We start from the raw sequence: 23,282 nt of genomic DNA, 5'->3' as shown, positions 1-23,282 counted from the left end.
TTGTGCAGACACACCAACGAGCTCGTGGCCAGTCCCTATTGGAATATGCACCCGTTCGCTTCTCTCTCTCTCGCGCCCCCGGCCCGCGCTTCTTAAAACCGGTACAAGCATTTTACGGGACGAAATTATTTTGGTGAACATTTTACCGATCTAATTAGAGTGGCGCATTTTGCATTGCCCCCCCGGGGGCAGCCAGGGTTGGCCAGTACTGCACCTCTCCGCCGTCCCGCCCGGTGTAGCGTTTGAGCACCGGGCATGGTTGCGCCTGTTGCGCTAGGAACCGAACGAGGAAGAGAAAGAGTCGTAGAACTGGGACAAAAGAAACCAGCCAACCTTGGACAGCCCTTGTACAGGGCCGAGCGGCCGAAGGGAAACCGAAAAACCTAAGCACCATGAAATTCACTACCATCCATAAGCCCGTAACGGTGGCTAGGACGAACCATGGCAGGTTTGTCTCCACCTTTTCACCATAAAAACCAGTGCGAGCGACTCATGAATATTCAACGGGACACATTTTCTTGCCCTCGGTCAAAACCTCCGGACTACCTACATACATACATACATACATACACACACACACACACACACACACACACACACACACACACACACACACACACACACACACACACACACACACAGCCACAAACCGGACGCATGCATGCAGAGTTCCTTGGTAGTGCGATAGTCCGTCCAGCGCACCGCAACCGGGCATGGTTTGAGGGCGAGGAAGGTTCCGCCAGCCACATGGCCACCGTGGTACTGATTGGTCAACAAAAGCCCAGCCCTTCCTCCCCCCACCCTCTCTCACCGGTAAGGATGTTGTTGTGGAGGACGTAGTGAAAGCTCTGCTGGCTTCCGAAAACCGACCGCTTCGGTGGAAAGCATAACGTGATGAAGGATTTCTCTTTCTATGTTTCCTCCCCCCCCCCACCCTATAGAGGAGTGCTTCCTTTCGTTAGCAAAGAAGGGGCCTGGGCAGTAGTTCACCGTGCAAAGCAACGCCCGGCCAAAAGGTAGCCAACAGCTCGCTCTGGAGTGGGAGTGGTTGGAGTGCCCGTATGCAAAACGCACCCACCGCGGTCGAGGAGGGCTTTCGAATGAAGGAGTTTGACGGAAAAATTGGCAGTCTCTGTAAAATGTTTGGTCACGTAAAACACAGGTTTACACAATGTCCCTTTGCCGGTGTGCTGAAGAAGAGGGCCGGGGGTTGTGTGTGTGTGTGTGTCGGGGCTGGGCGGGAAATGAGTTACGAAGGGAAAATAACTGGTTTCCATCGCTAGTTTTAATCATTCCACTAACCACTTGCATGAATGCCCATGTACGGGTTGGGGCTGTTGCTAATAGAGGTAGGGATTTAAAGGGCGGATTCATGTGCGTGATTGTAGTGTGTGTGTGTGCGCTGAAAACCGGGTTGCTTTGAACTTGTAGTATTCGGTAAGCTTTTCTTGTGTGTAGGTGAATTAGCATTTTTAATTTTCGTTCGCTATTTTACTTACCGCCATGAGGCTTTAAACACGATGTTTGGTGTTGATGTAGACGTGGTCAGTTTGTATTAACAAATAAACATGGACAAATAAATTTGTTTGTAATAACTCGTTTATTTTTCTTCTTATAAAAGCATTTCCCTCTAGTCTTGCATACATCAAATAAATTAGTTATTTATTCTCATTCTTCTGTTTGGCTTTACATTTATTTGGTCTTTATAGTCTGTCGATACTTTATTCAATACCACGAAGCTGGATAGTCAGTTCTTGCTACGGAAGGACGATCCCTTCTAGGCTTGAATCTATGACGGGCACAACTGTACCACGGTATCTGTACCACGGTACCACGGCCCTGGTTATTAAATGATAAAAATTAAATTAATCTATTGATGTAGTTTCTTAGGGCATCTTCTGAATACTATTATGGTCTTTCGCTCTCTCTGTCTCTCTCTCTCTTTCTCTCTCTTTCTCTCCATGTCTCTCTATTTCTCTCTCCCACACATACACTCACGTACATTCAATAGAGGGATCGATATTTGTTCGAGTAATTGATTTAGTTAATAGTTTTTGAATTTATTTACTAGCTTTTTGTAATAATAACTAACGACCCATTTAGTCATGCTTTTCTATTTGGATGACAGCTAGTAATTACAGTGGGGCTTTTTGTTAATCAAATTTATTTGTGTATTTACTTAGCTAATTAGTTGAGGTTTTCGATTCTGTTTAATTCTTCATTTGAAGTCTTATTTAGCGTGAAATGTCATTCCGATATGACCCGATCAACAATAATTTTCTAGGATGATCTAGGAGTCCCTGGTTGCAGCTACCCGTCCATGTAGATACCCGATCTCCAGCAAGTCCACGATCCACTCCACGATCCAGCCATTTAGCTCTCGTGTAATGATGCACTTCTATAAAGCACTTAATCAATATTTTTCTTCATTTCACACCAACCGGGAAATTCGATTTGCAATCCACCATAAAACTCTTACTCATATGTTTTCTTTTTTTTTGTTGAAGAAAGAACCCATTAGTGAGATAATCATTTAAACGGCAATTGGAGGTGTTGGACGGACGGTAACCAGGAAATCGGAATAATAAATAAACACACTTATTGAGCGTTCCAATCATACCAATGTCGGCTTTTCATCGTTCCAAAGCAAAAAAGAAACATACTTCCCGATGGTCGTTCTGCACGGGCACGAGTGGTGCAATCTATTTGCTGAGATGTATTCAATTTAGGCGGCCGCATTAACGTACAGCCCCCTTCCAATCAGCTGTACATCCTAATTTATTTACTTAAATACTGCCAAATGAACATTCTAAGCCACTGCTAAGGGCACAGGAGCTAGGGAGGTAACGGCAACGGCAGCGAGACACAAAACGCCTCCAGCATACTAAACAAAATGGCCCATCGTACCCACCGTATTGGAATCGTAAATCCCGGCCACGTACGGACTAACGCATTCATACGCGCATCAATTGAGCTCAACATATTTGTTACCGCTGTGGCAAACGGTGGCCTTCTGTGGAGAAGCCCGTTCTTCCGGAGAAAGATTGTTTAGTGTGTTTCGCGCGAAAACGGCGGTCTCCGAACAATTTCATGTACAATGGACTGGTGTATTAGGAGGGAAGCGTTCATATTTTGCTTCCTACCAACGCGTGTGTGAGTGAAATAATCGATTGTTTTACATTAGTGCCTTGTGCAACGACTCTGTCTGTTTGATGGCGCAATGTGAACGGTTTATAAATTCGTTTGCTAAACACAATCGATTCGCCCGGTAAGGATGCTATTGAAAGTCATATAAAAAAATTTCTTACGGTAAGCTGTGGGCAGTGGGTAGAGTGGGCAGAGTTAAAAGTTTGTTCCGCTTTTGTTTTTTTCTTCTCTCCTTTCTCCACGTTCCACGTCTTAGTGCCGGTCACACCGCATGCACAGGAAGTGGATTTCGCCCTTTAAGTCAACAGCTCGGCGGTTTTGGATGAGTTTATGATTTCTGAAAGTAACGTGCCACCCTGCCCCGGTGACGCGTGTGCGCCGGGGCTCTATTCCGCTGAAAGGCTTACTCCGACCGGTGCTGGGCGGAACATTCTGGTGACGCTTTTCCATTAAAAGTTCATCTGGGCAACTCTCGAACGTAACGAGACTTTAAACGCCATCCAATTCGAGCAGCATTTAGGACTTAGTTCGGTTTGCGCCCAACTTTGTGGACACCGCTCCGCGTCAGTTCGAACAATCTAGCCTCGAGAGGGAGCCACTTTGGACAACGAGCGAAAAGAAAATAAGAGCGAACAAGCGCGGTGAAAAGTCAAGCTTTTGTGCCTGCCGCTCGGCACCGCCTTACGCCTTACGTCCGAGTGTTTGGGTGAGTTTCGTGGGTGGCTTCTCCGCGGGAGGTGCCATTTGAAATGGATGCCGTTGGTTTACTTTTTGTTGTTGTTGTTGTTTGATTTCGTCCTGCCTTGGAGTGCGCTGTGTGAGTAAGAAGTGGTGAGAGGGTGTTTGGGTAGAAAGCGTTTCTTCCGTACACTTGCGCCGGGTCGAAACTTAACAACAAAACCCCACTGTTTGCGTTACTATACAGCGCCCCACTGCAGCAGGCGGGAAGAGTTTAAAAGCTCGCGCAAACACACACACACACACACACACACACACACACACACACACACACACACACACACACACACACACACACATACCCAAGCATCGAGCACTACTTGCGTGCTAATGTTGACTGCTAAAGCGGCGTGAGTTGTTGCACGCTTGGTAAAGGGCATGAGAGTTCTTTGATAAGAATGAGAGCAATAACAACAACGGTAACACAGACAAATATAGCGAAGCGTATACCCCTTCTCTTCGTTTAGGCAAATCGAGCAACTTCTATGGGAATAAGCAACTTTTACATCAACGCGTGATAAAGTGTCAGGGTAAGAACCAAAAAAAAAAAAAAACATACAATTGATAACTTCTACCCGGTAGGAGCGTTTCTGAAATAAAAAAAACAAGGTTAAAGGTTGAAGGTAAGTGTCGTAAACTGTTGGCAGTTTTTTTTATAACAAATTGTACATCCCTCCATACAATTGTACACATCCATCATCAAATGTAGTAAAAAATCTATTTTGTATAATAAAAAAACATTCAAAACAAAAGTAAATGTAATCTTCAGTCAGATTCATATTACTATGTGAATGTACCACGCAGCATGGCTAACACCATCCTCTTCAAGCAAAACTACTCGCTCATGTTGTATGTGAATGTTTTGTGACAAACTGGTTAACTTCTGGTCTGATTCTAGAACGATGAAATGCAAATTTGATGAAAGGATAAATTGCGGTGTGTACGTTTGCTGGCCCGAATCCTGCCCAGGTCTTGGAAGCGATGTTGACTTCAGCATGATGTTGATTTTCAACTTAATTTTCTCAGAGCGTAGAAAAGCTTCTACGGAAATAGAAACCATTCGTGTGAAGTTAGCACATCAGCACATTTTGTTTTATCACCTTCAAGACACGGTACTGTCTAATTTTGCTATGAACGTTTATTGTTGGTTCAATGAGTTTGACAGGTCGGCTTTTCCTCCACTTGCAGGTATGGAGTTTGAAGGGTTTTAAAGATCAGAAAGAAAAGTTCCATCTAATGTGCTAGCTAACGCGTAGTTGTTTGTAATGATATGCGATATATCTTATCGACGACATTAGTACTAATGAAGCGAAACATTTACATGTCTTGATGCAGACATCGTGCAATTGATCTAACTGAATTGAATAATTGTTAACAGTTAACAGTCCCTTGAAGTATAGTTGTAAGTTATCGTAAAATGGTAATTTCTATTTTTGTTGTGTTCATGTGAACTGCGCAAGATAAATCTCAAATATAAAGGAAAAGGTTGAAGTTTAGTAGAATTCGAATACATCAGTAATCGGGAAATTCTATAGAAGTGGATGCTATGTTCATGTTTGAGCGATTACTCACGAACCGACTGCATATAAAAGTGTTTAAGCATAAACGAAAAATAACCTATAACAGCTTTGCTTCTTCATAAATGATACCTTTTTACGATTTAACTTTCCGCGCGAATAAGCAGCACAATTTAGGCAACATACTACGCTGTAAGCCCGCTTCAGTTTGTATTTTTCATAACCCTTGCCCACCTCCAAACGCTGCGGTGCTGATTGGGCTGGTAGCAGCGTTCCAAGCGCAAGCACCGGCAGCTTGCGTCATCGCCCACCTACGGCCAGTGACTGGTTCAGCCGCTCGGTCCTGCCGGACAGCTCTGCCTGGCGGTGAGCCTAGACATAAAATATTCACCAGAACTGGGGCCCAGGCCCTGCTCCGGTCTCTCGGTCCGGTTGCGCGCAAATCTCTACAAAAACTTACTGCCCTGACCTCCGGCAGGCGATCCGCTCTGGATCGATTTTTCTGCTCACCGGTTCTCAGTACACACGGTGCGAGAATACACGGATCCCTAGATCCGGCCACCGACTCACCGGCGTGGTAGTGTCGAGCAGGAGCGAACGGCCCTGCGAAACAAATCCCGAGCGTGTCGTACGGCGTGCTGGGGTTAATTCGGCACGATAAACAGAACCGTTCGCCGTCGTGCTGGAGAGCAACGATGCACGGCCGGGCGGAGAGTTGTGTGCACGAAAATGTGGAAACAACTCCACCCGCTTACCCATTCCATCAACTGGTGCGAGTGAGTTGTCAGTGAGGCTCTCGGCTGTGATGAATCCCGCACGGTAGTTTCGTCCAGTTCGCTTTGATGCTGGTGGATAAAAGAGAACGCACACCAAACGGGCGATACCGGCTGGAAACAATCGACGACATGTCAGCTAAACGCAGCACGGTAGCAGAGAAATGAGAGGATTGTTGCAGAATAAAAAACACACGTGAGAAGTGGTTGACCGCGAGAGTGAGAGTGGTTGCTCAATGTTGCATTCTCACGTGCAACGCATGTTCTAAGGGTAATGGTTTCCTCCTGTTGTGGTCGATGGTCAGTTCCAAAGCTCCAGCTGGTCCGAGATAATGCGCTCAATGTGGAGACTTTCACTCACCCTTGGTTACGGAGTTGCTCAGAGCGGGGAGCTCAGGAGCTCATCGATGACAGCTGAGAGGACATTCCATCATAGTGGCTGATGATTTTATGCATCCTTGTTCAACAGTCGTTGAGTCTGGGCGCGGTTTGACATGTGTGGAAAAAAGTCACCGATGCATCCATGCAGATACTAACAGCCGCTGTATTATGCTAGTGATTGCTACATCGCGTTAGAAGCCATTATTGTTATTAATATAAGAATTTCCTAACACTTTTGGCTTCCCGCACGCATTTTGCCCTCTGTGGATTTGTAGGACTACAAATGCCTTCCAGAAACATGAACTCTACCATTTCTCTCGCACACGAATCAACGATTTCACGAGCAATAATCATCACCGAACCTCTCCAGTGCGCTCATGTGTATGTGTGTGAGTGTATGTGTGTATGTGTGTGTGCAGGATTGTGAGTACCGAAACCATCCCAGCTGCTTCCACGCGTGAGTGCTCCCGGAAAATGACAGCTCCTGCACACAACACCTTCGCGCGCAGTGCGCGTGCGCAATGGAAAACGAAACGAACCCGACCAAAACGGTGGCCCAATTTTCCCGGGGCGAAGGAGCGTGAGTTCGGCATTTTCCGTTCGCAGTGCGTGTGCGTTTTGGGGCACCCGGTTCCGTTCGGTTCGTGGGGGCATCAGTTGGAAATTGACCACGGTCGCGTTCAACCGTTCTCGCCGCACGTGCCCGTGCTCGTACCGGAACCTGGGAAAGCCATCCAGTTTTGCCTGCTGGTAAGGTGGATTGGTTTTGGGCGTTTGTGTTTTGTTTTGTTGCGCTGTGCTGTTCGTTTTAACACGCTGACTGGTGCACTGCGCCACACGCGCCATATCACGCTGCTGACTGATGTGGTGAAATTGTTGGTGCGGGGTGGGTCAAGTGTGAATGTTTTGCTGCGATGCCTGCGACCGAAGATACCGAAGGATACAGTGATGCAGGGATAGTGAATCGATGCGACGGTGAGTGCGTTCCCCTCCGTCGCTGGAAGGCCCTCAGCCGCGGTGTCACAGTTGTGCCGCTTTGAGAAGCAACCGAGCAAAACAAAACCGAATGGAAAAGATTCAAGAGCGTGTGTATGGGTATGGGAGCAAATCCTTCGGGACGTTGTCGCCCAACGGAAATTCCCTTGAGGTAGCAGTGCTTCCCGTTCTCCCCGGCCCAGGTGCTAGTGTATGTTTCGATGTTGTGGAACGCACCTGTGCGTGTGTTCTTGTGTACGTGTGCGCATTTGTATAGTGGGCGAATGGTTGTGGTGAAGGCAGTGCTCGGCAAATGAGGTTCGCTTGGAATGAGTGTTTCGAGAAGAGTGGAGCACACTCACACTAATGTACCACACACAGTACACACACACACGCTCTTGTACACATGGTGCGCTAGTGGGAAAGCAAACTGCAAGGACCTCTCGGGCTGCTGCCAGTACCGAGCTGCCATAGTCAAAGCGTACCACGGTGCAAGGGGCTGTTTCTTCCGTGCGCGTCCATACCCAAGGTGAAAGGCTCACGCGGTGCGAAAGGATTTCAATTGTGCAAAACACGAAGGGCGCAGCATCCCGGTGCCGCGCTACAAAGCACGAGGGACTAGTTTATTTTCTATCCGCGTTACACGGCGTTTCATTGAGCTGGTGAGGGTGGAGGGTAAGGCGTAGATATACACACGCTCACACAGCAACACGCCGCGCCGCTTTTACGCTTCCACGTGGATGTCCTTAGCTCCGGGGGACTCCCTTCCCTTCCCTGCCCGGGACCGGGGTGTTACTCCCCGAGCAAAGTTTGCAAAAGGTGTCGATGAATAACCGCGAATGTGTGTGTTTATGCGTTTGCCGTGTGTGTGTGCTGCCACCAACCAGCAGTGTGTGTTGTGAGTGAGTGTTGTGTTGAAAAATCGATGCTAATGAATAATTAACTACTCACTCCGCTTCAACCGAGAGCACACCAAGAGCACGCGAGTGTATGTGAATGTGTGTGTGTGTGTGAATTTATGTGTGGCAGAAAAGGGAGTAGTAGCAGTACACGGCCTGCTGCGCCTGGTTTGCTTGGTGTATGGGTTGTATGGTTCACCGTTTGTTAGTTCACCCTTGGTTCGTTGGATGCAGTAGAAAAAATAGTGGAATGACAGATAAGAGAGAGATATATGGAGAGATCGCGTGAGAGAGAGAGAGAGGGAGAGTGAGAGCGAGCAGAAAAGAGAAGAAATTTTGTGACGAAGAATTTTGTAACCTGGGGCTTGTGGCACAAACGCATGTGAAAGCATCACAAATGTACGAATCGTGGGCTAAGTAATTTCAACTGTACGCCCAGCCACCGACGGTTCGCTTACGAAAAGCGAAAAGGGGTGGTGTTGTTGGGGTTGAGAACCGATTCAAACCGAAGGATTGTGTGAAAGTGAGATAGAGAGATTAAGCAGCCAACGCAAATGCTGTTGACGGTGGATTGTGAATTGACCCAAAAGCGCCAAAGCTGTGTGTGTGTGCGCGCGTTTGGAGCGTGAAGCACAGCGACGAGGGCTAGTTTGGCCTACGACCCTTTTGCGTTGTTTGGACGCATGAGCGGCTGTGTAGTGTAACTGTGTGTGTGTGTGTGTGTGTGTGTGTGTGGTGTGTGTGTGTGTGTGTGTGTGTGTGTGTGTGTGTGTGTGTGGTGTGTGTGTGTGTGTGTGTGTGTGTGTGTGTGTGTGTGTGTGGTGGTGTGTGTGTGTGTGTGTGTGTGTGTGTGTGTGTGTGTGTGTGTGTGTGTGTGTGTGTGTGTGTGTGTGTGTGTGTGTGTGTGTGTGTGTGTGTGTGTGTGTGTGTGTGTGTGTGTGTGTGTGTGTGTGTGTGGTGTGGTGTGTGTGTGTGTGTGTGTGTGTGTGTGTGTGTGTGTGTGTGTGTGTGTGTGTGTGTGTATCTGTAGAATTGTTTCCCACAAATGTCATTTGACGTGTCGAGTAACCGGAGCAGTTACACGCCAAGATGTTAGTTTTGTTTGCTAAACTAACGGATAACCACCGGCGGCAGCATCAGCAGTAGCAGCAGCAGCAGCAGCGAAGAATAGCGTACCGAGCTGTAGAGTGAATACTAACTTGGACGATAGGCATCAAACATCTACCCTGCTACGGTTCCGATGGCGGCACGTTGGGCTAGGTTAGCGGCAGTGAGCTGCGATGCCGAAAAGTGATTCAATTATGCTGGAAATGCTTTTGAATAAATTACAATAAATTTTGCCAGCATCGTTTTTCGGCCGGCATAGACATATTCTAGATGCCACCGTCAGGACGAAATAAGCAAAAAAAAACATTGTTTTTTAGGAGAGAAATGCATGAAAAAGGAAACAAGGATCCCCGTGTGCACGGTGTTATTGTTGATTCCTGTGTGTGTGTGTGTTGGTGGGATCGGCTGTCGGAAGTGATTGCTTCTTTTTTCGTTAGTTCTATCTTGGCTAGAAGATTAAGATTTTCTCCTTTGGCATCCTGCTAGAATGTTTCGTGTTTGGGTTTCGGAGATGAAACATTGTCTGCGTAAGTGAGGTGCGCTTAAGAAAAAATCCCTTACATTTCGTTATGCGGGTCGCTTGAGAGATGACCTTCTAATTATAACTTTCTGTTGACGAGACGTTTGGAATGAAACCCATCACAGTGAAGCTGAAATTTGTAGACGAATGTGCCGGCGGGATTCAATTATTCTGTCGTTAAAACTATACGCTCTTGATGTGTTCATAAACACTCTATAAAAAGTGAATTTTAAGCGATAAAAGCAGCGCTTTCTATTGCTATTTAAACATACTTTTACTCTCTTTTCGCTTCACGTGCGTGTTGATTTTTCTTTTCTTGTTTCACACCGAGCCTGATTGAATAACGATCGAAATGAATCATCAGCGAACAAAAAAGCACACCCAACAACCAAATAGTATTGGGGCAAGGGAAAGGATATTATCATCATCAAAATCAGCAGCAGCAGCAGTAGCCACCATTTGCACCAGCAGGATGGTGTGGTTTTCCAACTTTTACTACCGCCACTTTCTTCTATTACACGACCAACCACCCTGCATTGCTTAACATAAGCCATCTTACCCCGAGTTGGTGGGGAGACTAGAATCATCTGCTTTTGGTTGTCTTTGGCCTGCAGGGAGTTAAAGAGAGAGAGAGAGAGCGAGAAAAAAAACGGTACAAACGGGAAATAACACAGCCCCAAAAAAAACCCTCGGGCCCACTACCTTCGTTTTTGTCAGTCTGTACCGTGTTTCGTTCACTTCTTGATAAACATGGGCAAGAGATTAGGGCCATGCCTTTGACATGTTTGTGACATGGAATCGTGAAAAAGCCTAGGATGGATTCCCGTTTCTTGTACGGTTCGTTGTTTTTTCTTGGGTTTTACTCTTCTCGTTCCCATCTCGTTGCCAGCAGTGCGGCCATTGGGGACAGGCTGAGCAAGAGAACGCTATAAAACAAAACAAAAAAACATGGCAAGAAACTAAATGAAGAGAAACCGCACAAATACGAGAGACAAAAAATCCATTAATTCCTACTACATCGAAAACAGATCAACCTGGGCGTGCGGTACAGCACACGTTGGGAAAAGATGCCCCGTCGGTGGAACTTAATTGTATTCTTGTTGGAATTTTCTTGCCCTCGATGCGATGGGAAACACCGTCTTGCCGGAAAGTGTCTTGAAGCCCCCACGGGGCTGTGGACCGGTCAAAAGCAGAGTAAAACAATTCAGTCACGTAGAAGCGAAAACAATGGGGTAAAATATCATCATCCTTAGTAGGAGGAGGAGGAGGTGAGACAGAGGGAGAAAAAAACAAACCTCCTCAACCCATAATTGGCAACAATGAGGTTTGGAGGGTGGCCGCCGCATTTTTTTTTGCTGCTGCTGATGCTACTCCTGCTGTTGTTCTTAACCGATCCTTTTCGGGGCTGGCAAATAAAGTTGCAGCAGCAAAAAATAATCGGCGTACAACTTCGTCAATGATATTATGCTTGGCTCGTGCACGCAGGGCGTTGTTCTGCTTGCCCGGTTGGAACTGCATTAAGTTTTCTCAATTATTCGCACAACTTTCGGCGGGGATAAGATTAAGTTCACTCATAAATAAACAGTTTAGTCCAGCAGGGTTCGGGAAAGCATTCTTGGCAGGAGCTAAACAGCAAAAAAAGATGCACCCGTTGGTGCGAGCAAAGGATTCCACTCCTTCTGGGTTGATACACAATCACAGCGAACTGATTTTCTGACCCGTTTCGATGGCTATATTACGCGCGGAAAGTTGCGTCTCTAATATTGTCGCGCACATCTCGCGTCGTGCGGTCGCTTCAAGTGATGGATGAGATGAAAAATTAATCCACGTTGACGAGGCACTGACGCGAACCCGGACGACGGCTGGTGCGATCAAGCAAAAACCCCGGGCTTACAGTAAAGCACCGAGCAGCCAACGGAGGGCATTTTTTTGTTATTTTGACTAACCGTTTCTAACACCGCACAAGACCCGGAGGGAAGGATTTTCAAAGGCAAAAGGGAGCGATGGAAACGACACCAACGACAATGCGAGTTGCGGCCGTCATATTGGCCATGTGTGTGTGTTTGTGTAGGAGTGTTGTGCTTTTTTCCCGTGCTAACTTTGCCATACTTTGCCGTAGTGGGGTAGGGAAAAACTCTACCAACCAACTCTACCAGCGTGGCTCCAAATGTGAATAAATGAAACTAAGCGAAATGGTTGATCCTGGCTGATGCTGCTGCTGCTGCTGCTGCTGCTACCTCTGCTACCGGCGTGATGAATTTGTTGATGGGCGTAAGCCAACATTCATGGATTCACACACGCATGCCAAGGCATTCGTGGAACTCGTTGGGCCCGTGTGCTGCATCAAATGGAAGATTTAATCCTTTCGGTTTCATGGCAATCACTCTTCCCACGCAGGTGTGGTGTGAAAATGCGATCAGTGTCATTTGTTTTGGTGTTTTGTTTTTGGTTGCTGTGCTTCCGTGACACGTGTGACACGACCTGCCAGCTTTAAGGTTCACTTTTACATCCTCTCCCACCTTCCCCGCAGCTGCAGGTGCAAACAACTGCCACAAGAATGGTACCGCCACCGCCAGAGTGCGCCACACAGTGAGTGCAGACTGCCCGGCCGGACGTCGAAGCCAAACACATCAAAGGTGAAGAGTGAATATTCTATGCAGCGTTTTGTATGAGGTGCTTGCGTAGGTGTGCATAATCGGTGGGACCGAAGTTCGGTGGAACATGGAATAAGCAGTGCAAAACGGTACCTGTCGCCCGAATCAACCCGGAACTCACAGGCCACGGTGTGCCGAAAAGGTGTGCGCGAATCATTTTATTCCAGTTTGCTACATCAAACCTTGTGCTTTGATCCCGCGTTTGAAACGGTGCACCGTGTACAAGTGGGAACGATCTGCCAAAACAAGCTCCGGTGGCTCCGGAAGGCTCTCGGAGTGGAACGATTTTCCCGCGAAAGCGGGGCAAAAACGCCCTCTCCCAGCATCGAGCCGAGTGTGCATGTGTGTGTGTGTTTGTGTGTGTGTTTGTAGTGATCCTAGCCGACGCCTTTCGGCTTGTGCACAGAATCCGCCATCATCAAACTGGTAAGCTCTCTCTTTTTTTTCTCTCTCTCTCTCTCTTTCACATACACTCTATAAGCACTCTCGTGGTTGATTTTCTGCCGCACTTTTTATTGCGCTTTCGTTGTACCGTTCGCCATCCTCATCGCCATCTTACCAATTCCGTTTGCCCTGACCACCCTCTCCACCGTCTAGCAAAAACCTGTTTTACCCACGCGTTGAGGATGTAAACATAAGAAACACATTCCGCCCATTAACCAGCGGCATAAAGCATACGCATTTGCGAGATTGAGTTTCTCCTAAGGTTAGAGGATGTGGGCCTCACCCATGTACCCACGTACCTGATGGTGCCGACGGGGATCCCCCCCCCCCCGGCAAGGTTGTGTGGGATACGAGGGGGTGAAGCGGAGACGTAAGGTCATTACCGAAGTAGCGCTAGCCGTGCAACAAAACTTCACCATTAATGGTTTTGCGATGCTCGCGAGACTCCACCCCGTGCCCGAGCGTCTGACTCGCACCTGGCGTTGGTTGTGCCGAAGGGGCGCCCGCCTTATTCATGGTAAGCGGTTTGGGCTTTTTCGCTCGTGTCTGCCCGTGGCGCGGGTATTTCGCATTAGCACGTGGATGGACTTCATGAATTTTGAACTAGGAAAAATGGTTCCATGACGCTGACCGCGTTTCACGTGAAGTACTGGGCGGCTCCATCGCTGCTGATGTATGATGACGTGTGCTTGAAGGGTGAGTTGAAGCTAAAGCTTAAGCGGGAGATTCGTTAGTATTGGGGTGTTGTAATACAAAAAAAGCCAACAGCGTACAGTAGCACTAACATCACATTATACGGTAATTATTCGGCATTTTCCCGATCCGAAGTATTCTGCCTTGCAAGTACTGGAACGGTATTTGTGTTTGCAACTTACAGGGGTTTAAATACGTACTTCTTTCAATCAGTGTGCCCGTTTAATTGCTTTGCCAGATTTTACAGTCGATGGTTTCCATTTCAGACGGCTCCAGCCAACCATTTGGAGCCGCAACATTACACCGGTATCAGGGTAAATAATGAGACTTGTGTTAATTAAACATAAAGATTTCCAGCCAATTAAATATTTCACCGGTTTGGGAGAAATTTGATCTTTTAATTGAATTGCTTCAATCGCTCGGCGTAAACAGTGCAGAAACCAAGAAAGTAGAAAAAAAATCATTAAGCATGCAAAAAGAATGCAAAATCGATGTAATTGGGAGAAGCGTACGTTTTCGCGTGTACGGTCGCGCGTCCCCAACGCTGGGGGCAATGTGGATACGTGGAGAGTGCGGCATCGATCCAAGCCGCTGGATCCTTGCTTACACGCTGAAAGTAGCGAGAAGCGCGTAATACGGCTGAAACGTTTCGATGGCAATTAGTTCATTTGCAATTTAAAACGTTTCCCTCTCTCGCCCATTGTTAAATGGTTCGCGACGTTCCATTCGTTTGTAACAGAAGCGGTGAAAACGGGGAACTCTAAAGTGGTATTGCACAGCACAAACCTTTTCACAAATAATTGAAGATAAATAGCGTTTGCTAGTACTATAGAAAATGCGCGCTAATTTAGGTAGAAAAAGAATGTATGTTTTCATGTGATAGGATTGTTGTAATTTGTGAAGTATTTGACTTTGACAATGAATTTGTTTTCATTTTGCAAAGCTCAATTGTCGTTAACCCTAATGTAGTGCATGAGTGTACCGGTATAAAAAAATAAAGTGTTTAAGTTAAATCAACAGCAAGAAAGTAAATCATGTCGAACGAAACGGCTTAACAAATGTTGTTAAGGATTAATAAATGCTGTATTTTGTCGGCGAAGAATTAATTTCGTTTCGCAATCGCAAAGCCCGCCTAAGCGGGCGCTTGATTGATGTTGTTAGGAAATAAACGACAACATGCACAACGACGACAACAACAACAAAAGTGGAAGAAAAAGTAATAAAAAAAATCCTCCCCTGTAAGCCTCAGTCAGCGAATGGTAGGGGAAAGGCCACCGCAAAAAAAAACCCAACAACCTCTGACTCAACCAAGGAAAGGGCTTTTGTGTATGTGTGCGTGTGCTCTGCACGGGGTGATGCTTTGCAAATTCTAACCAAACACTGCAGTAATCCTTGATCAACCTGTCGCCGGGAAAGATGGTCGCCCTTTTTCAACCCCGTGTCGACCGATGGCGGCAAAGCATCTCTGCGCGCACATGAAATCCTTGGACCTTTTGTACGGTCTCCGTCCCCGGCACGGTGTTGACGGAGGTGGAGTATTTTTTGTGTGTGTATATCTGGTAGTGGTGGGGCTGTGTGCGTGTCTGTGTGTGTGTTGGCGTGTATCTGCTGCAGGGGAAAGAAAATTGAATCGTTAATTAATTTCCCCGCCCCGGCTTGTGTACGGCCTACGCTACTGCGGGAGTTTGACGCGAGCGTTCGTGCTCACCACCGTTGTCGATCGCTCTCGCCTTGTTGTCGTTGTTTTTGCTGCTGCTGCTGTTGTCGTCGAATGTGCTTGAAAGCGAAAAGCGGTCCTCGAAATTGCTAGGCTGGATGTGAAAAGAAAACCAAACACCCCAGCCCCTTTTTGTGTCGCACCCGACGGCTCCCGGAGCTTGGGGGTGCCGGTGTTCGTTTGGAAAACCCTCCGAACCTTGCGATGCATTCTATCGGTTAGCAGTTAGCGCTCCTCGACGCATGGCGCATGGGCGACGGTTGTTTGTTTCTCCCTAGATGGTTTATTATTTTTACCCAAACCCCCTCCCCCCTCCCCCCCATGCTCCGTTGGTTGGAAAGGAGGACAGCCAGCGCACCTTCGTCTCGATACGGTTCGTTTTGTGTAGTACCGGAGGCTCTGAACGAGGGAGGGTGTTCAATTTTCCCTGCCCTTCCTTTGGCTGTAAGCGAAGTCCATGCGAATGGGTTTTGTCGGCTACGTACAACCGATGTTTATAGGTCATGCTAAATTTATTAAATAAAAATACTCCCATCCACTAATGATTGGGAAATTGATCGATTTGGGGCTGTTCGGTACCGGACCCGCTGTTCGCACAAATGCCCGTCGGGTGGGTGGTTAAATATGTAAATAGCTATGATACGACAAAAAATAGTTGTTGTTTACACAAATATATAAAAATAAAATCAACCTTTATCTCAATGCACCCACTGTCTTTTGATGAGTTCGTTTGTTCTGTTTTGTTATAGCACTTCCCTGCCCTTGTTTCTCTGAAGCATCGCTCCGCTTGCTTGTAATTAATAGTTTCGGCACCGCTATTTTGCCTAACTGCTGCTTAGTGGGATAACGTTTCTGGGGCGAAAGGTTCCGCGGGGAATGGTGGGTTTGGGGCTAACGAGAAATGCTTTGCCGTGCCTACAGGCACTTCGATTTACGGTGAAATTGAATTCGGAATTTAATTAATGTGTCATGAAAGAAGGATCGCGCAAGGTATTGCGCAAGCGAGAAATTCAATGCCCGCTCAGCCCAGCCCATCGGCTGGGCATGGATGGTGGCGGCTGGTAGCTGGTGGCTGGTGGGCGCTTCAAACGATCTTATTAACGCCTCAGGTATCTGGAAAATTATAGTTTCCCAGCGTGAGCCAAGCCCGCTTTCGATAGTGTTTTCGCGAGCGGGAGGTAAAATTGTTTGTCGTTCTTCCGTACAAACGCTTCGTTTGATGTTGAACTTAGCTATTTGAATGAAGCAAAACGCTTGCTTTGGAGCATTCTGACAATTGTAACCATTCAGACTGTACGCTCGAGAGTGAAAGAGAGTGAGAGCGATGGGAATTGTTTGGAGTTTGGAGGTAAAGTTTGATTAAAGCCATGGTAATGAATGAAGATTAAAATGGATCATCAAGGGCGGGTGCTCATTGGAGGCAAAAAAGCGGTAAACTAAAATTAAAATTCAAGAGAAACAAAAGCCTGATTGCTGAATGAGCAAAGGGTAAAATTTAAAGAAAGAAAGCTAATAGAACGCAATGAATTTGTAGTGAAAGGTGTTTTGTGTGTCTATTGGTTTGTTGTCCACACATATGACCCGAAAAAAGAATCGGCTTTTTATCGAGATGGAGGAGCAGATTAAGAATCGACTGGAGCTATCTTTTGTGCAGACATAAGTTTAGCTCAATGGTACCTAATATGGTCAACTTTATTGCTGTTTTCATAGTTCAAAACCCGATTTTTTTATTGAATTTAAATGATTGTTTTAAATGTGATGATTGTTTTTGCCTGTGGTCAGCCAGGTGGAACACTGCATAATACGTAGATTCGCAAAGTTAAATGTAATTATCCTTCTTGAAAAACACCTTGATCGCCATGGTAACACAACGAAGAATGCATTAAGACCCGAATCCTTCCAACGCTACCTATCAACATCATCAACGTGTAGCCAAGCCTGTTGAACTTGTTTCGGTACAAAAATCGGGATAATTTCAACCATTGTTGATACCTTTCCCGCACGCTTCAAAAGCCGCCTTGTTCACTCCCAGCTCACCGTAAACAACCGAAATAAATTACTTTCCAGCTACAACTCCCCTTCTAGCGCGACTCGCCACGTCCACAACGCAAACCCGCAGCGCTATCAATCCACTTAACCGCAATGCCAATTTTCCCCGGCATTAGCGGAATTCAATTACACAGCAAACACACTCGACATCGGATCCGCTTGCGCCGTGTTTTTGGTCGAACCGCGCGCAGAAGGGCCACCCCCCCAAAATTCAAATGGTTGATAGGGCATTAGTTATAAATGTACAAACCCAAGCTGCCGGTGCTCTCCCTTCCCAAGCAAAAAATCGGGTAGCTAGGCAGGTAAGTTTACACACGACTCGGCCGTGTAGAAGCCCCGGGCCCGTTCTGGGTAGTGTGCTACAGTCCAAAATTTGTTTGCTCCTCTGCCTGCACGGCTGGCCCTTGCCTCCCCCCCCAAAACAAAACATATAAAAACAAGTCCAAGTCCCCTGCGCTGCACTGGCAGAAAAACGGAATCTAATTCAACTTTATCGCATCATTTATTTTGGCGGCCCAATTGAACGACGCGACGCTCGTTATCATTCAAACGTATCTGGGCGATTGGTGGGTTCGGGTCCGGTCCAATTTCACTCCGCTGGAGCATGCTTTACTTTACAGCTTCTCGCTATTGGTGTGTTTGTGTGTGTGTGTGTGTGTGTGGTGCGTGTCTACTTTTTTACCGCACGCAAACTCGCTGGTTGAACGTTTGTCACGTACCAGCGAGCCCACAAACCGGACCCAAAACCGACAAATAACGCTCGGAAATGTGGTAAAATAATCATGACATAATTAGAGAGCCTTACTGCGGCCTATCATCCCCTTCCATGCCACAGCGGGGGAACGGGCGGAGGGCCGTTTATCATTCGTTGACCAACAAACCTGCAACTGCCGTACTGAGCAAGTCTTTAATGGGGGAAATCTCGACCGTTTGTAGACATTCGCGACCGGGCACCGCGCCGGTAAACTCACCGATGGCGTCCCAAGATAGTGTGTTTACAGACATTCTCCCATCCCCGGTGTGTTTATTGTGCCCGTAGACTCTTCCACGGAGGTCCCTTCGACGTCCCGACATGGTTGGCTGTTTGTGTGCTATCTATTAAATGAACTGATTCCATCGCCCACGCGCAAGGGCGCAAAACGTTACAGACACGTCGGCGAGGGAGGACTCCGGCAGGAAGCATCATTATTATCAAAACCTCTTCCCAACGCCAAACACACACACACACACGCACACACTCTTAATTTTAAAGCCGTTCAAGCTCATTTGTCCCGCACCTTCGTCTGTCGACTTTGCATGTTGTCGGCTCGCCGCTGCCACCCCTTTCGCCATCGTTATTGTGTGCGTGCACCAAAGGACTCGTCTGTATTTCGTTCGTAAAATGAAAACGGTTTTTTTGTTTTGTTTTGTTGCTGTTCACTCCTCTTTTGCTGCCGCTCCATTGCACAGCCAGAAGCGCGGAGTTGTAAAGAAACGGACACGGTTCGTTGCTTTGCGTTGCGCGGTATGATGTGTGGGAGGGATATGGTTGTTTCTGTTGTTGTTGTTGTTGTTGTTGTTGCTGGTTTGTTTGTTCACATTTTTATGCTTCGTCCCTTTGCGCCACTTAGGCGCGTGGTGACGCACTGAAAAGCGAATTCACTTGTATGCACACTTGCCGCGCCGCACCGCCAAAATGCCGAATTGTCCCACGTGCGCAACCGACGGCACCGCGGTTGATGATGTTGATGATGATGCCCGGTTCCTGTGCGGGGCAGGTGTGAAGGTGTGAAGAATATCTCATCCTTTTCACACGCCGCGCCACGTCCCAGCGGGTTGGAGGGGCGGGAAGCTGTTTGGCAAGCTGTCTCCCGGGGTAATGAAGATTGTAAGGAATTATGCGCAAGCATAATGCTTGTGTCTGTGCCCGCCGGCACCGCACGGAGGTGCGGAAGCGACCGTTGGGGATTCCGAATGAGCCGTGGCGTGGTAAACAAGTGACTCAAAAAGGATTCATTCTTTCTCTCTCACTCTTTCTATCTCTCTCTGCTAAGACCGTCGCCGCGTACCGCTCGTTGCTTGTGTCTCGAGCGTGGATAATGGTATGCACGGCCCGGGAGGCTGACATGGTGATCATATATAACATTTTCTACCCTTCCTGTCCACATTCATCTCTAAAACCATTAACGGTTTGCTAGCGGGGGTAGAAAATTGTGTGCAACCCCGGAGGCAGGATGATGAAACTGACATAATTTTGTCGGCTGCTAAAGAGTAAAGTTGGTTTGGCGGGTGTGGATCACTCTCATTGTTGGAGCTGGGCAAAGAAAATGTCGTACGGCACTGTGGGAATGCTAGTGAAACAAATAAAGCTTGCTAATGGTATCTCTTTTATATTAATTTACGCTGAAAACATGTTTTGAAACAACAAAATGGTCTAGATGATCGAATAATAATAATGATTCTAAATTTACATTGATATGGGTAAAATGTGTTATCTCCGATAGTTTAAGGACGAATAAAAAAAACAGAAAATAAAAATAATTATAATATCTTTTGAATAGTAATAATGCACATAATTTTCAATTTAATTGGTAGAATTTAGATTTATTGAAATAATTTTACTCATTCGTTATTTGATGTTTTTCAAAATCTTCATCATGAGCGAGAGAATACTGGAATTGCGCTTTATGGGTTTATTTACTCTGTCACCAGGTTCACGCTCTCTCTTTCAATCGCTCTCTCTCTGTTTCTCTCTATCTCTTTGTTATAGTGTCACATCATCGAGCCTTATTTATGCGTTGTCATAATCATACACCATACATAAATTGTGTCAGCTCGGTTAAAGGACGGATTTATCATTAAAGATAAAGGCTTAAAGTACAATGTAGATACACCTACATATAGGTACAAGTATAACTTGTCAATTAAAGGTAGAATAAGTTTGACACACCTGAGCTACCTCAGGTCCACCGTTTTATCTCACCAATACTCTGGTAAGATTTTTATTTGATCAGTTCATGGACCTTCGTCCCTTTTACTTCAATTCTTTGCCTATTTGTTGTGTTATCATACTTTGCTTCGTCATCGTCCGTACGTACGATTGTCGACAAACGAACAATAAACCTGCGGAGTTCATTGGCCAGCACAGCATAAAAACATTCGCGATTTGAAGACTTGGGATGTTGGTAAGAGTCATCGTGCGAGTTTGTTCCCCCTACCCTTCACGATAGTCACTTTATTTCCTTATATTGTCATAAAAGTGTTTTGCACGCTTTGTCATAACAAGGCGCGACTTTCCCTATGCATGGAAGATCGAAGAAAACATGGTACGTTTTGAAGCGCGAATGGTAGCATGAGACACGTTGCTTCTTTTCTCCGCTCCAGGACCGCCGGGAATAGTTGGTTGATTGTCTGGGTGGTTTTACAAAAAATAATGTTTTTAATATAATTTCATCACAACATTGAACAAGTACCATCGCCAACCATGAAAACCACAAGCATGTTCAAGTCAATGGCGTGTTTGTGGGCCCTTCCTCGAATCCGGGAAACAGCGTCCTCCGTGTGGCGAGTGGGAGATTTTGTTTTTGCTTATACAAAAGACTTCTTTTTTTAAAGAAACGTCGCACCAGCGGCATACTTGATTGGGGCTGCTCAGAGCACGAAGGTTTCTTACGAGTGCCGCCTATAGTTCAATTCAAACCACGCAGAAGGAGGATGAGGAGGAGGAGGAGGAGGTGAGCCTTCGGGATAATAATGACACGCAAGGGAGTTGTTACAAGTGCCACTCGGGCGGAGCGAGCAGTTGAGCTCGACGCACACACCAGCGCGCGTTTATTTCGGGCCCGTCGCCACTTCGCTCGAGTAGTTGCTTTATTGTGACAATTTTCTTTTATTCCATAGGCAAACCATTTTTCTCGGTAGATGATCCGTCCCATGTTTCCTGCAGCTGCGGCAGCGGTACCGTGTCTGTAGGCTTTGAGTTTTCCCCCGTGTCTCGTCAATGCGTAGGATGACAAATTATGGTATAGGGGGCTATTTCTGTGGCTGCCAGCAATTGCTTCGCCTTGGGTTGGCACAAAAGCAAAACCTTTATTAGCGTGGCTTCATGGATGGAAAAACTTCGTGCAAAAAAGCGGTAATTAACCTGCCAATGTGTGCAATCGTGCAATAAAGGTGAATGAAAGTGCTGCAAACATCAAAAGAGGTGTAATAATAGACGTAAAATACTGAAAATGTAAAATGTGTCGAATGCTTCAGATCGTAATACACTTTTGGAATTTGTTACCAAAAGACCAAGCCGAAACAGACGGTTTCGTGGGATAATGAATACCCTTTCAAGGCTTGTGATATTCACTGCAGCCCAGCTGTAATATTTTTCGCAGTTTATAGCGAATACCTTGCACCGGAGCAGCTTGAAGACTAGACGTGAATAAAGTGAAAGCCATATTTATCAATGGAACGATGGGGAGATGGAGATTCTATAAACGGTCTAGTTTTCTTACATCTTTGTTGCTGGTGTTCTTTTGTCACCTTTTTCTTACAGCGTCGTATTGAAATCGATATCACGAAAATAAACCATTGTTTGTTGGCATGTGCCATTCCAATTGCTTCCATTCATATTGTGGTATGACATTTTCTCTCTTTTTCTTTCTTTTTACACATGCCGGCTGATGCTAAATATGCTATCAATATAGCCTTGATCCATTGATGTTTTATTTCGGAAACCGTTGTCGCGATGTGACTTGTTTCATTATTTATTGTTTACTTTAATATTTCAGATAACATTATTTTGAATGAAATCGATAAATATATGTCCTTCTTAACACGTCCAACGCATGTTTGAAGGCTTCTTACTGTATCTCATAATAGTGGCACCCTTGCACGATTCTCTCCAACGCGTAAGCGCATTGATGATATTTTATACCTTTACACACACTGCAATATCATGTCAAAACCACTCGAAAAAAGGGTGCCATCGTCTAGCGACAGTCAAAGAAATCTTAAAAAAAAATCGGATAAATTTGGCAGTAAATTCGAGCTACTGTTCAACTACTCCTCAAGCGCCCAAATGACACCATTTTAAAAATTTACGGCAACACACCAACCCAAACGCTGTGCCTTGAGCGGTGCTCTACAGAAACCTCGCCACCAACGACAACAGCACACCCATTCTGCCCTTGTGTGAGAGCTCGTGAGCTTGATAAACAGCTAATGTTGTCAGCGTTTGCGAACGAAAACACACAGTTTTGCCCGTGCCACACTTTCCACCGTGCAAAAGCGGTAGAATCGTAATCGTATTTTGCTTGAAATGATGACCCTCCGTGTACTCCGTCGGCTCCCGTGCCGTTGGCGATTCATTTTTCACCAGCTGGCGATGCGCCCGGTCGCCCGCCAGCCGCCCGCCCTGTCTGTGTACCCAATTTTGAGCATTTTCTTCATCATTGGATTAGATTTTTATGAGTGCAAAATAAAGAAAACATCAACATCAAAATGATAGAATCCGTGACGATACGGTTGTGTGAGACCGTCTCCGTGGCAGGGCGGGTGAGCGAAACCGAGCGAGTCCTGGATCCTGCTGAACCAATAATATTTTATTAAACCATAAATTTTCCCTCCTTCCGATTGGAAAATTGTTGCCCGAGCCCCTTGAGGGAGTGGTGGTGGTGGTGGTGGTGGTCGTGAGCGGAGT

At 46.4% G+C, this 23,282-nt stretch overlaps 1 protein-coding gene across 6 annotated transcripts in view; it reads left to right on the top strand.

Annotated features, from left to right (window-relative positions):
- Nucleotides 1-7,167: 7,167 nt before the first annotated feature.
- LOC121588087 (nuclear pore complex protein DDB_G0274915-like) overlaps nucleotides 7,168-23,282 on the top strand; it is a 194,640-nt gene continuing 178,525 nt past the window's right edge. For 3 of the 6 annotated variants that reach the window (XM_041905657.1, XM_041905653.1, XM_041905654.1), the window contains exons 1-2: nucleotides 7,168-7,306; nucleotides 12,588-13,137. The gene's annotated coding sequence lies outside the window, so the exon portion shown is untranslated. The other 3 variants (XM_041905658.1, XM_041905656.1, XM_041905655.1) reach the window with 3 other exon arrangements.

The sequence above is a fragment of the Anopheles merus genome, chromosome 2R (genome assembly GCF_017562075.2).
Source record: "Anopheles merus strain MAF chromosome 2R, AmerM5.1, whole genome shotgun sequence".
Taxonomy (NCBI): Eukaryota; Metazoa; Arthropoda; class Insecta; order Diptera; family Culicidae; genus Anopheles; species Anopheles merus.
This window is presented reverse-complemented; position numbering and strand designations above follow the sequence as displayed.